The sequence below is a fragment of the Lemur catta genome, chromosome 4, assembly GCF_020740605.2.
Source record: "Lemur catta isolate mLemCat1 chromosome 4, mLemCat1.pri, whole genome shotgun sequence".
Lineage (NCBI taxonomy): Eukaryota > Metazoa > Chordata > Mammalia > Primates > Lemuridae > Lemur > Lemur catta.
Genome location: NC_059131.1, coordinates 107665200 through 107679192, shown reverse-complemented (window position 1 = coordinate 107679192; position 13993 = coordinate 107665200). Strand labels below are relative to the sequence as shown.

At 44.4% G+C, this 13993-nt stretch overlaps 1 protein-coding gene across 2 annotated transcripts in view; it reads left to right on the top strand.

Annotated features, from left to right (window-relative positions):
- Positions 1-265: 265 nt before the first annotated feature.
- RBM47 (RNA binding motif protein 47) overlaps positions 266-13993 on the top strand; it is a 152786-nt gene continuing 139058 nt past the window's right edge. For both annotated transcript variants that reach the window (XM_045550575.1, XM_045550574.1), the window contains exon 1: positions 266-555. The gene's annotated coding sequence lies outside the window, so the exon portion shown is untranslated. The remainder of the gene's footprint in view (positions 556-13993) is intronic.

The window sequence follows — 13993 nt, the reverse complement described above, 5'->3', positions numbered from 1 at the left end:
GGCCCCGGGTAGGGACACGCTGGGGGGGCCCGGTAGGGACACTCTGGCGGGGGCCCCGGGTAGGGACACGCTGGGGGGGGCCCGGGTAGGGACACTCTGGCGGGGGCCCCGGGTAGGGACACGCTGGGGGGGCCCCGGGTAGGGACACGCTGGGGGGGCCCCTTCCGCCGGGCCCGCCGCGGGCCCCCGAGACCCCACCTGGTGCACGGCCCCTTTCCCGGGGGACGCGGGCGGCGGGGGCGGCGCGCTCGGCTCGTGACTCAGCGGCAGGTTCCTCGTTCCTCAAACACGGTTCCGGCTCGGGCTCTCCGGACAGCCCGAGGGGCCGGACGTCTGGCTCGGGCCGATGTCCTCAGGTGGAGCAGGTGCCACTTGTGGATGTCTGGAAGGGGTGTGACTTTTTGAGCGGGGAGAGAAGTCCGGCTGGTGAAGACCCCAAACTTCTCCCGTCAGGGCCGATTTTCCCCTTTTTGTAACCGTCAGCGAAGGTATCTGCGCTCCCAGAACAACAGGAATGTTGCCCTGGCCTCCAGCCAGGGAGGCTCCGCGAGCTGGGTAAGGTTTCAGGGCCGACCTACGGGAAGTTGCCGGGGTTGGGAGCAGAAATCTGGTTTGGTGAGTTTGCGGGGGGAGCAGACCGCGACGACCTGGCCGCTGTGAGCGGGCGGCGCGCGGGGAGGGCGGACCCGACGGTGCGCAGCCGGGCCCCTCCGGCCGCCGGTCCCTCGCGGGGTGGGTCGCGCTGTCCGGTCCCGCCGCGGCCGGCGTGCGGCCGCGGGAGCGGGCGGCCTTCTGGTCACCGCCCACTTCGGAACGCGCAGCCCGGCCCGGGAGACGCCGGGGTCTGCGGGGTCCCGGAGTTTGCTCTGTGCGGGGGCCCAAGGCTGAGAAATGCGGACCGGCCGCGACTCTCGGAACCTGCGACCGAAAACGATCTGTTGCTTTAAGCGGCGCGGCGGGGAGTAGCCGGACGCTCCTCGGCCGGGTGCGCCTTAAATAGAGGCGGCGGCGGGGCGGTCGCAGGTTACTCCCCAGCCGCGTCGGAGCCTGCGGGGCTGTGAGTGGTGGCAGTTTCTGAAGTGGGCGCCTCCAGAGACCTAACAAAGGTAGGGTGGCTTTTGGTAACCCTTCTAACTACCGTCCCTTAATCTTACTTTTGGGTCCCAATTTTGAAAAATATGTATTTTTTTATCTTTCTTCTCTCTTTATCCCTATCTCCCTCATTCTACCACCCTTTTCCTGATTCTAGTATATTTAGTGGGAAATAAGGGGTTTATAAAAAGATTTTAAAAGCGTCAGTTTCTGGAAAAGCAGATAGTCGTATACAGTCAGCTTCATTCACGTGTCCTTGTAGCGATGGATCTTTTTCCATAAAAGAAACAGATTCTTTTTTCACCCTTGAAAACACATGATGGGGCTGCCCGGAGGCGCAGGTGACTCCAGCTCAGATCATTCCGGAGAGATGGAGGAAGCGTCGCGGCGAGGCCGCCTCATTTAAGTGCAAACCGAGGCGGAGGGGGGTCTTCCTGCAGTGATTGACCTCTGAACGTAGCGCTCTGCGGAGGTTTCCTTGTTTCTAGTTAAAAATTCAACCTGTAGAAAAGGATAGGAATGGTGAACTCTGACATCTGACGAATCAGCAGTCACCGGATATTTAAGAAATCAGATAAAATAAATGGAAGTGGAATTTTTAAAATAAATGACTCATTTTTTAATTAGGTAAAAGTTCGACTACTCTTGGGTACTGACTCAAGGCATTTGGGGCTGGGGCTTCTTTCTGGAGGCTTCTCAGCGTGGTGAGATAGACAGATACCATCCTCGAGGTACTTGCTTACAGGCCGTTACTGACTTGAACGAAAAATCAAGCAATTTTTTGTTTCTAGTGGTATTTTCACGACTCACTCAGTTTTCATTAGCAGCAATATGGATTAAAAGTGTATTCTTTAAAAGTTTTAAGGCAGAGTCATACGAATTTTTCAGGGGAGGGAAAGCAAAGTGTTGACAATTCAACATGAAGGGGTTGCTGAAGTTTTGAGCACAAAAGGTTGGCAATTAGACCCAGAGCGTTGGAGAATTGCAGGTGCGGATTCTAAAAGGTGAAAGGTTTGTCAGTGACATGAAACACCACCTCCAGACAAACCAAGGTACTGAGATAGCACTTTGTGGGGGTTTGTGTTGCTATTAAACAATAATCTTTGTAAGACTGATGATCTGAAGTCTGGAGGGGGGAGAACCAAAACCAACTCAGTTTGAAAGGAAAACAGGAGGAAGAAAGGAAAGGAGATAGTTTGGGTTTTTGTATTTTTTCTTGTCTACCTTACCCTTCACCTTGTTCTGATATACACACCGTTGGCCTCTTTGACTGATTCACTACAGGGCACTGGGAGGATGGGGAATCAGAAATTTCACAAGCCCCTACCTTCATCATTAACTTTCAGTATGTGTCAAATGAAGAAATAATTTGATAAAAACAAAGCCTCTAGCTTAACTCTGCTGTCCTTTTCCTGACTAGGCTATATACATAAATCCATCAGGTCAAAAGTCTTTTCTGACTCTTGGTATTCTGAATATCAGTCAAATTTTAGAGATTTATTTTCCTTTTGGTTATTGCATTTTCAGAACTTCGTCATATTGAGAATTCATCATCATCATTTTACACCAATCTCTATAGTTCTAATAGTCAGCATATTGATTTTTGATTCCCCACTGTGCTGCTCTAGACTAAATTTTGAAAGGATTCTGCAAGCAGTTGGTGATACTGAGGATGAAATAAAGACAGAAAACAAGGGAGCTACATGCTTCTGGACACGTGTTCTCTACACTTGCTCTAACTAGTGTTTCAGACTACTCACATTTTTCCCTCACATGATAAAAACATTCCGATTGGACTATTTGGTTTGCCAATCTAACCTGTTCTTGGTAATGATTTCCAAAAAAATTAGGTTAAAGTAGATGTAATTATTTTCTTGCAAAATGATTGGATTTGCTTTCCAATTTCTGCACTGAAGCTCAAGATTAAATCATGTCCCAAATGATTAAACTTTGACTGCTATAGAAAAGTATCTGCCTTTTTTTCCAGACAGGTTTCCACTGCCACATTTTAAGTCCCTAATTTTCCAGGGAAGGCAGGGGAGTGGGTACTGGGATACTGGTGAGAGGAGGGAGGTTTTCTTAAAATTGGACCCAGGCTCAAGTGAAACTGTAATTAAGTTATCCCAGATGATACATAATCTTAGAAAAAACTTACTGTGAAGAGGGCTTAAGTTTGGGATTCATGGGACTTAGAAAAAGGATACATTTTGCATGAATGTTGAATTTGTTTGCCGAACTTTTATGATATTACAGTGAGGACAACCTGAACTGCTGTCACGATGCTTCCAAGTTAAAGGTTACATTGCAACGTTTCAGCTACTGGCCTGATTAGGAGACATATGTTTCCTCTTGAAAGCAGTCTCTGTGTCTTATGAGATGCTGATTTTCTGGCTTAATATCGTAAGAGGTGTGTATTTGTCAAATACACAGACACTTTGCCACCCACTCAGAATTATGACCGCAAAGAACAATTGGGTAGAGATTTTCAATAATGGCAATGCAGAGATGACTTGGGTTCCAAGATTGGAGGCCTTTGGAACCTCCAGAGAACTGTCATTTAAATGATTTAGTTGTTGCTCAGTGCCACCTCAAGGTTGTAGGAGACTTGCTGGAGGGACTCAGGGGAACTGGCACCCTGCCATTTTCTGTGTGTGGCCCTGAATCATCCTGTCAGTAAAACACTCTTGAGATAGTCTGAGCTCGATTTCTAATTGTTTCTGTTTCTCCCAAAGTCGCTTCCCCTTCTGTTCTCTCGGCATCTGCGTGGGTGGTGGGAGAGGAGGTGTGTGCGAGGGAGGGGCATCCTCTCCTGGAGTCAGTGAACACCTCCTTTTAACAATCTCTTATCTTTTGCTCCGAAACAGTTGTGGGAAAGGAAACACTTTCATTTTCCAATGAAAGTAGAAAGGGAGAGGGTATGGAGGAATAAATGGCCAAGCAACCGGTGAATTCTGGAAGTGTTAGTAGTGTGAAATTTACCAAAACTGCTCTCATGGAGGTTACCAGTTGCCCTCAAACGACTACAGATGAAGTGGCATACCGCAGTAGACACTAGTTTGAATGAATTCAAGACATCATCTCTTGGTACAACCAAAAGTAAACTGATTACAAAAGGCACAAGCCCTTCAACCACAGTCCCACTCTCTGCGTTTCCTCTTTCTGCAGGGGTCTAAGGACACCTGAAAAACGAAATCACGGCTCAGTTTACGTAACTTACCTATGTAATGTGAGCATTCATTTTTGTTGTTGTGAATCTTCATTTTTGTCATCACTGGAACTTAGTTTATGTAAAAAACGATTTGTGCATGGCTTTAGATGTATATAGTTTATATGTTTGTAAAATACAAAACACACAAGCAGATAGCATAGAAGTGATTGACTGTAGTAGCTCTTTTGGTACATTCTATCAGAGGTTTTAGCGCTGTGTCATTTTAAGAAATCAAAAGCACAATCTCTACTTTTCTGAAGGCCATTTGAGAGAGATGGCATTAGGAGAAGACAAAGTGCTAGGGTAACCCTGAAAATGCTTTGTGTTTTGGGAAAATGTCAATCCTTTGAGCTCAGCAGATTCCTGGTTCTACAAAATACACACTGTATAGATTACAGTTAGTCACATTAATCAAGAAAACAAAATCCAGTCTTCCAAATCATGCTATTTCTCTGTGGGGGTGCTGTATGTTTGTGGTTCTTATGAATGTGGTGGCCCAGCACCAAGACCACAGTAGGGTCCCGGTGGCTGTGTATTGAATGAAAGGGGAGTTACTGACAGCTTTAGCCTCCTGATTGTGCTTTGCTTCGGCTAAAAGTCAACTTGGCTCATATTCCCTGAGTATCCACCAACTGGGGTGGAAGACAGCCTGTTCCCAAAAGCTATGGACAATCTACACATGGGTGAGCGAGAGTTAACTGCAGGTACCAGTGGGCAGTGGGGGGTGCGCAATGAATGTGGGCCATTGTGCAACCAAAGCAGGAACAGGACGCCTGCACCTGACCAAGGAAATGCCAGCCTATAAAAATTATAATAAAAAGTATCAACCTTTCAGAGCACTGAGACCTGGCTCAAGCATTTTTGTAAAGCATTTCATGTGCCAGAAGAAAAAGAAAAAGTACTAAAGTTCTTAATAAAACAGAAAGGATTTTTTTTCGAGTGTTCCTGCTCTCTTAGATCAGTTTGAGTCCCGTTCTGAAAATCTGTATTTGAGCCTTTCGACATTCGTGTTTCAAAAAGTAGGGTTCCGTGTCGATGAGGATAATGGCACTGTGACTTTTGAAAAAAATGGCTTAAATAATCTTTCTTTTTGTTTGTTGTCATTTAGTTTTTAAAATAATAATATGGTTCTCGGTACACCAAGCCCTTTCCAAGATTAGGCCCATCTTAGTAGCCTTCTCAAGACAAAGTTGCCTTTGTGTGACTACAACTGGGAGGATTGGGTGACACAGACAACTCGACGGGGCACTGCAACTTATTGTGAACAGAAAATTCAATGGCCTGATGTTTTTGTTTGTTTTTGTTTTATATTCTACCAGCTGATACCCATGAAATATTTCTCCATGCAGATCTTACTATTTTAGACTTGCCCCGGGAAGGTGTGGTGGTCGTGGAGGTACCCCTGCGTTTAGTTAGACTGTGAAAGGCGAAAGCTGCAACATGCTGACACAGGGGAAAATCGGCCCCAGGAGCCAGCTTGTTCTCAGGGTAATCAGCAAAGTTTGCTCCCATGTGGAGAGAAAGAAAAGTAGTTTAGTAAGAGTGAAGATGAAGATTTGGGGGAAGAGGATGACTATTCAGACTAAATTTAAACTCCATACAGAGTGGCTAAGGGCATAGACTGCCTTGGTTCCATTCTTGGCTCTGCCACTTATTTCATGTGACTTTAGACAGGTTAATTAATCGCTCTGTGACTCAGTTTCCCCAACTTTAAAATGCCTACCTCACAGAGTTGTTAATAAGGATTAAATACATTAATCTATTGTATGTAAAGAGTTTAGAACATTGCCCGAACATAGTCTCTGATATGGTGTGTAGTCAACATGACATGCATCATACTTGAATGCATTTCAGAGTTTGAATTCTTTTTGTTTTTTTTTTTGAGACAGAGTCTTGCTCTGTTGCCCAAGCTAGAGTGCCGTGGCGTCAGCCTAGCTCACAGCAAACTCAAACTCCTGGGCTCAAGCGATCCTCCTGCCTCAGCCTCCTGAGTAGCTGGGACTACAGGCATGCGCCACCATGGCCGGCTAATTTTTTCTCTATATATTTTTAGTTGGCCTGCTAATTTCTTTCTATTTTTAGTAGAGACGGGGTCTCGCTCTTGCTCAGGCTGGTCTCGAACTCCTGACCTTGAGTGATCCACCCACCTCAGCCTCCCAGAGGGCTAGGATTACAGGCGTGAGCCACCGCGCCCGGCCTAGAGTTTGAATTCTTATCCCACTGCCCTACTCTCTGTACTTTCCCTGGTGGCCTTTTCTGTTGGTTGGGGCACACTGTGGAGATGGCTGATGTAAAGTACAAGTTTTCTGTGTACAAGAAAGTAATACATCAAACGTATATAGTTCCTATTATGACTTTTATTGGTTAGTATTTAACTAGTCATAACCATAATATATAATATGAGATTTTTCTCAATTGAGTGCTCAATAAATAATTTCTTTGCCCAAATATATTACCACCTAAAATAATGGCATTTTTTAATTCCATGGATGTGTATTATACATCATATTTATTTAGATAAGGTTTTAAATTTTTTCCACAAGTATTTTACCAAAATTGTTGGCTAGAGGATGTATGGTGGAGCTATAGTAAACACAGGCAGGAATGAGCAGAACAGAAGCCCCATCCGCAGCCGAGCCTCTGAAGTCTGAAAGCCTGGCAAGGCTGGGGAGGGGGACAGAGGGAAGGGGAGAATTGTCACAGTGCTCAGGTGTGAGTCACCTATTGTTTAGAAGTGTATACCTCTTTTCTGCTCTTTAATGTTCTTTAAAAGGCTCAGACTTGCTAATAGGCAACCATGAGGAGGAAAAAAATGCATTTTCTCATAATTAAAGCTTATTAGATAATTATTAGAAGGAACTTATTAGATAATTACTAGGAGGAAAAGTACATTTTTCTCAAAATGAGGGCGTGTGAAGAGCCTGGTGCAGTGGTGTATGCCAGCTACTTGGGAGGCTAAGGCAGGAGGATCTCTTGAGCCTAAGAGTTTGAGGCTGCAATGTGCTGCGATTGTGCCTGTGAATAGCCACTGCACTGCAGCCTGGGCAACATAGTGAGACCCCATTTCTAAAAAAAAAAAAGTATTAGGGAGCATGAACAAAGAAAACCAAGAGAGGAAGGACAGTATCAGGTAAATACAGGGCAGTGAGCTACAACAGTGTGGTTTTTCTGGCAGGCTGGGGCTGGTGGTGTAGTCTTAGTTAAAGAAAAGAGATAAGAAAGGAACGGTGGCTGAAGTACTGAGAGAATTGCCTCCGGTGAAATACTATTTGCAGAGCAAAGGGAATCAGATAACAATTTAGCCCTTCCCACTTGGTGCAAACAATCTTTTGGCCCAGGGACCTCCTTTGCTTTTTGCCCTGCTTTGTGGGTTCCAGGATCCACCTCAAGGTATAGGTGGATTTGCCAGTGAGTAAACAGAAACTGCCAGCTCAGAAGGTACTAAGGAGCCCAGCTTGGAAGCTAGGAGTCACTTCCCCAGTGGGGACTGGAGGAGGCACACAGCCCCTGGACTTAAATGGCGACACCCCTGTTTTCACACACACACCGGTCACGTGTGAAGGGTCTTGCCCTGTCCCTGTTGGCTAGCGCTAGTCACGAAATAGTGTGGGGGGGGCAGAATCTGCTTATCTGCTCCCCCGCCTGCACCTTGGCCCTGAGCGCCCACCCCATGCACTCTGTTCTTGGCCCAGTATCCAGAGTGACTCTTTTAAAACAGTAGTCACAGCATGTCAGTCCCCTGCCGAAAACTGTCCAGTGCCTCTCCATCTCAAAAGCCAGGGAGGCACTGTATTTCCAGCCCCATGACCTCCTTCTCCTACACATCATCATATCTCACAGCAACCTCAGACTCCTGGGCTCAAGCGATCCTCCTGCCTCAGCCTCCCCAGTAGCTGGGACTACAGGCATGCGCCACCATGCCCAGCTAATTTTTTAATTTTTTGTTTTTGTAGAGGTAGGATCTTGCTATGTTGCCCACACTCATACTTGCTTTCTTGATGTGATGTGCCAGGCACATTCAGGCCACAGGACCTTTGCACTGGCTGCTCCCTCTCACTGAACCATCTTCTCCAAATATCTGCATGGTTCACTCCTTCACCTCCTTCGAGTCTTTTGCCTCCCCCTGTTTAAAACAGCAGTTCCTCCTTCCTGCTGACACTATCTCCCTACCCTGTGCCCCCTCCAGCCCCTGTTTGTCGCTCTTGAGCATGCTATATAATTGTATGATTTGTTTTCTGTCTCTCCTCAATTAGAACATCTGCTTCATCTATTGATGTATCCCAAGCACATTAGAGCAGCATCTGCCACAGAGTAAGTGCTCAATAAATATTTGTTGAATGAATGAATAAAACACACAGGCTAAAAACATTACAAGCATGACTGAAAGTGTACTGTAATGTTTTACTCAAAATACAACCACAAACACACCTTTCTGAATAAGTATGGATTTTCTTCCAGATCTCTCCTAGGAAGCCGCCATGTTTTCTGTGGTTTCATTATTTTCTGTGCCACAGGAGCCCTTGATGGAGGCCGATGACTAAGTAAGTAACGTGCAAGGCAGGGCTGAGTGTGGGGATGTCGCAATCGTTTTGTTTCAGCACTTCCCCATTTCAGAACTTCCCTGTTTCCAAATCAAAGCCTTCTCTTTGGCAATCTTCTTGTGATTTCCATCTAAATCATACAGCCCTCTGTTTTAAACCAGTTTTGTGAATTGCATGCCTTACAGATAATTACACTTGACTAACTTATGGTGATTATATTGCTTATCACTTTTTTATTGTCATTTAATTATAATTAACGTTTGTTCTGAAAATAACTGTAAAGACAAGTTTTCTTAACTATCTCTTTTGACCTTTGAGACTTTGCCAATGGCTAACTGCTGCAGCAGGACTCCTTCTGGATTGCTCTTGCTTGTGGAGCTCGGTTAGGTGCTTTGCCTTGACCTGGCTTGAGACGAGTGCTAGCTAGTGTCACCGTCTGAGTCTCTAGTATTTCCCCAGAAACTTTGTTCAAAACCTTGATCTTGCCTTTTACTGAGTGGCAAAACAATTCTCTGATCTGTCGTGCTTGTGTGCTAGCCCTGGCTGAGTTCTCTCCTTTGGACAATTACCTTGGTTTGCCAAAGTTGCTTTACTTGGCCTCTGTGTGTTCACCTGCCTTATTTATTCGAAACTTTCTGAAAAAGACTTTCTCAATTGCTGGTAGAATGATGTGGCTTTGGGACCCCAGAACCACTCTTGAAGGTAGTATACACTCCAGGAAGGTTTTTTGCAGTCAAAAAAAAAAAAAAAAAAGGCAAGAATATATAAACTCTGCAGAGAGTAGACGAAGAGCCTGGACCTAGTTATTTTTGACTATTGTTGATCATGGCTTATGACCCATTTATTCATTTATTTGGATTTTTGGTCTTTTTTTTGCTTCTAAGTTAATTTGGAAGCCATCATCACAATTGATTGTAACTGAGTAATTTGTTGAGAAGTTAAAAAAACACACACACAAGATATACCTGATAAACAAAGAGCTAATATTCTTAGTTCTTTTTGCAAATCATTTTATTCCTTGCTGTATGTACTGAATGGGACATTAGAAATTAATTGTATATAAATGTCAAATTAGACTTGTTTTTAGTAATAAACTATGTAGAGGGAGCTGGCGGTAATTATTTACCAAAATATAGAACTGGTTAATATGAATTAAACTGGTTTAAACTAGACACATTGAAAGAACTTATTTTTCCTGTGTAGACACAGAATTGCTTGTTATTTTTGGAGCAGCTGCTAGGTGCCAGACACTAAGCACTAGATACGCAGTGGTGGATAAAGCTTCTCTGCCCTCATGGGGCTTTCTCTGGTGAGTGAAGTGCTTTAAATGCTCTGCAGGCACCAGCGGGTGCAGACAATAATAGAGGGGAATCTCTTGGCTGGGGCAGGGAAGGGTCCTCTGGGGCGGGGGTGCTGGACAGGAAGCTGAGTGTCCCTGCTAGCTGGAGCAGCATTTGCAAGGTCCTAGGGCTGGGAGATCTTGGCATGGAGAGGGACTGGGAGGAAGCGGGTATTGCTGCGCTGCAGGGAGGTGGGCAGTACGTAGGCTTGTGGGTGTCGCCGAGACTCAGAGCATGTAGGTCCCATAAGACCCTGGAAAAGAGTTTTTGCATTTTGTTAATCCAAGCCTAAGGGAAAGTTATTATAGAGAACCTGCTTGTTAAAAGATAACTCTGACTGCTGAGTGGAGGCTGGCTTGGAGGGAGGCCGCCGCAGCACACAAAGCAAGACAACAGGAGCTTCCTTTGAGAGTGGCCGTGGAGGTGGAGAGAGCAGTGGACCACCTGTGCTTTCTTCTGTGCACTCAGAAGAACTCGGTGCCTCTGCTACGGCCGAGTTCAGGCCTGGCCAGGGGTCACCAATGGCGGCAGAAGTAGCAAGAGGTGGTGATGGCCTGATGTTGGGGTGGGAGAGAGGACTGGGCTTCCTGCTTGTGTTGCTGGCTGCAGTGGCGGGACCTGGGGGAGAACAAGTCTGGGAGGGGGAGGGGGACCAAGAGCTCAGTCTGGGGTGTGTTTGTTGAGATGCCTGTGAAACATCCCAAGGAGATGTTGGAAGTTTCCCTCTTGTATCCGGCGCCTCCAGCAAGAGCAGGCGGCATGCCAGAGCCCGGCCTTCTCTAGGCAGCTATTCTGTATTTCAGTATTTTCTCCTTCTCACTATGTCCGGATTTGCAAACATAAAGTGTGCGACCTTTACTTATGTCATAAATGACACTAATTGAGCATCTACTATGTATGAGAAACTGTTCATGGGAAAGTGGGTTAAGGGGCAAACAAAAAAAAAAAAGTATAGTTCTAGTCAAGAATCTTCTAATTCAAATTAATCATATGTATTTACTAAAATTTAATACTTATATATTTAATAAGTAATCTATATAGTAACACAAAATATTTTATATATTAAATATTGCATTTTATATATACTTGATAGTGAATATATTTAGTGTATATTTAATATATTCAGTATGTATTATTTTATATATATTCAGTATATGTATATACTTAATTTACAATATTGAATAACATTTATTTATTTATTTGTTATTTTCTGGGTTTCTTTAAGGAATTAACTTTCTATCTTATTTTTAAATTGACATATAATGATTGTACATATTTATGAGGTACATAATGATGTTTCCTTACATACAATGTATCAGATAAGATCAGATCAGGGTAGTTAGTATATCCACCGTCTTGAACATTTATCATTTATTTATGTTGGGAATATTCAATATCCTCCTTCTAGCTAATTGAAACTGTGTGATATATTATTGCTAGTTATAGTCATCCTATAGTGGTACAGAACACTGGAACCTATTCCTCCTAGCTGTTAATAGCTGTAATTTTGTAGCCTTTAACAAATTTTCTCCCTATTCCCTCCTCCCCTCCCCAACATATATATTTAATAATGAAAACTAAGTGTAGGCCGGGCGCGGTGGCTCACGCCTGTAATCCTAGCACTCTGGGAGGCCGAGGCCAGCGGATCGCTTGAGCTCAGGAGTTCGAGACCAGCCTGAGCAAGAGCGAGACCCCATCTCTACTAAAAATAGAAAGAAATGATCTGGACAGCTAAAAATATATAGAAAAAAATTAGCCGGGCATGGTGGCACATGCCTGTAGTCCCAGCTACCCGGGAGGCTGAGGCAGGAGGATCGCTTGAGCCCAGGAGTTTGAGGTTGCTGTGAGCGAGGCTGACGCCACAGCACTCACTCTAGCCCCGGCAAGAGAGTGAGACTGTGTCTCAAAAAAAAAAAAAAAAGGAAAAAAAGAAAACTAAATGTAAATCATTGCATGAACAGAGAGATTCACCCACCATTACAAAAGATGAAAGAAAATATTATAGGATGAAACAATAGAATTCCTCATGAGTTACAACCACTTAGAGGCATGCAAATTTATGCCATAAATATTGACACTATAAAAATAGATATATTTAGAACATGCTAATATATTTCTTTTCTCTTCCTTACCTAACTTTACAAAGGGTCTGCTGCGCTTCTGCATATTATGTGGGTGGAACTTGACAGCTGATACAGACATACTTTAAACCACATTATGAAAGGCTGATTTGTATCTCTAGCAAACTGGGGTTTTGAGCTTCTGGAGCGTAAAGCAAGCACAGGGGATATGATGGTGACCAACGTACTGGCCTTTTAGTACTTACAGTAATGGAAGCTTTATCTGTTTATTTTTAGTACCAAAATTGCAAGTCACCCCTACTTTTTTAGGGATTACTCTAAAAAAAATGATTGAGCATATACTTCCAAATTCATAGGAATAAAATTCTATATGTTGATCTGAAGCAATGGAAAATTTTGGTCCAAAAAAGTCATAAAGCATTAGGGTTGGGTGGAGGCAGAAGAGGCTGTGAGGGACAGTGTTTCGCAGTCATGGCTACAGAAACTGTCAGAGGCTTCAGTGTTTGATTCTGGGGTGTCAACAGCAGTGGAGCCCATGAGGTGTCATCAAATTTATTATTACTTAATTGAGCCACAGATGGTGCAGTTTTGGTGTTGCGTAAGATGGGTCAGTTTCCAAAAGAATATGTGGTGCCTGAAAGGCTTCCCATACATGGAAATTCCATTTGGAATGAGAAATATGCTTCAGTCCGGAGCTGCCGTGAGGTGTACCTGCGGCAACCACAGAGAGAGGAGGCTGTGTGCAATTGTTAAGTAGCTATCTGTAACAAAATGTTTGATTGAATGTTAAAAAGAGAAAATAATAATGACTAACATTTACTGAGCACCTACTGATGCCACACTGAATTTTATTTAATCAGCAAAACCACCCCTGAGAAGCAGGTCCTACTATTAAGCTCATTTGACAGATGTGTCAGTAACTTGTCCAGGGTAAATGGTGGAAGATTAGGGAAGGGGTGGGGGGGTGGCCACCTGGCATTAAGTCACAGGAAGAAAATGCTAGGTTAAACCGCTGTGCCAAATCTTACAAAGTTCTCACCGACTTTATTTTTGACTGCTAAATCCCATCTGAGATAATGAATTTTGCCGGTACATAGGGTGATTCTAGAACAGTGGTTCTTCACTGGGGGGTGGATTTTGTTTCCCAGCAGGCATTTGGCAATGTCTGGAGACATTTTTGATTGTCCCTGTCTGAGCGGTGGTGGGAGGGTGGAGCGCCACTGGTATCTAGCTGTTAGAGGGCAGGGACGCTGCTGAACAGGGTGCAGCACCCCGGAGAGTCACTCACAACAGAGAATTTTCTGGACCAAAATGTCAATAGTGCCAAGGTTGAGAAACCCCATTCTAGACTTTGCTCTCTGCCGCCCTACTGTACGACACACCTTGGACATTGTTCCTTTCTTCAGTTTTTAGCACCGATCTCTCTTCTGATGACGATTCAGGGTCGGAGAAGGAATTTGAGGGAGAAGTTCCCTGCCACAGTTCAATCGAAGTCCGTTCTTAGGATGTGAGTGCTCATCAGCAGTCTGCTAGAAGAGTCCTCCAGTAGCAGTTTCTTTTACTCTTTGCAGTGGCTTCAGTCACTTCTCTGTTTCCTTCTCAGGTTCTAAGAATTTTTCCTTAGGAACTACTGATGTCACTAAAATACTCCCAGAGTTTTTTATACTTTTGGGGGGGGAGCTTCTTGGTGTTTATAAATTTCTGACAGAGGTGGGCTTTGAGAAAGTTTGT